At 44.1% G+C, this 769-nt stretch overlaps 1 protein-coding gene across 1 annotated transcript in view; it reads right to left on the minus strand.

Annotated features, from left to right (window-relative positions):
• The window catches only part of LOC106877452 (uncharacterized), a 45,164-nt gene that overhangs the window by 28,739 nt on the left and 15,656 nt on the right, over nucleotides 1-769 (minus strand). The window lies entirely within an intron of this gene.

The following is a 769-nucleotide window of genomic DNA, read 5'->3' on the forward strand; positions in this document are numbered from 1 at the left end:
GTATCTATCTATCTATCTATCTATCTATCTATCTATCTATCTACATGCATACATATGTATATTATTTCTTTACTACCCACAAGGGGCTACACACAGAGGGGACAAACAAGGACAGACAAACGGATTAAGTCGATTACATCGACCCCAGTGCGTAACTGGTACTTATTTAATCGACCCCGAAAGGATGAAAGGCAAAGTCGACCTCGGCGGAATTTGAACTCAGAACGTAGCGGCAGACGAAAATACCGCTAAGCATTTCGCCCGGCGTGCTAACGTTTCTGCCAGCTCGCCGCCTTAATATGCATATATATGTATATGTGTGTGTTTAGATGGGTGTGTGCGTATGTATGTGTGCGTGTGTGTGTGTGTGAGTGTGTGTGTTGCCTTTTGTGGTAAGAAGTTTGCTTCCCAACAACATGGTTTCAGGTTCAGTCCCACTTTGTGACACTTTGAACAAGTGTCTTCTACTATAGCTTCAAGCCTTGTGAGTGGATTTGGTAGACGGAAACTGAATGAAGCCCGTCGTATATATGTGTGTATGCGTGTGCGTGTATGTAAGTATGTATGTGAGCGTGTGTGTTTGTGTGGGCGGGTGTGAGCATGCGTGTGTCTTTCCGTCTGTGTTCACGACCGGCGTTGATGTATATACATCCCTGTAACATAACAGTTCGGTAAAAAGAACCGATAGAATAGTACTAAGCTTTTAAAATAAGTACTGGGGTCGATTCATTCGACTAAAATTCTTTACGGCAGTGCCCCGGCATGGCCA

The sequence above is a fragment of the Octopus bimaculoides genome, chromosome 8 (genome assembly GCF_001194135.2).
Source record: "Octopus bimaculoides isolate UCB-OBI-ISO-001 chromosome 8, ASM119413v2, whole genome shotgun sequence".
Classification (NCBI taxonomy): domain Eukaryota; kingdom Metazoa; phylum Mollusca; class Cephalopoda; order Octopoda; family Octopodidae; genus Octopus; species Octopus bimaculoides.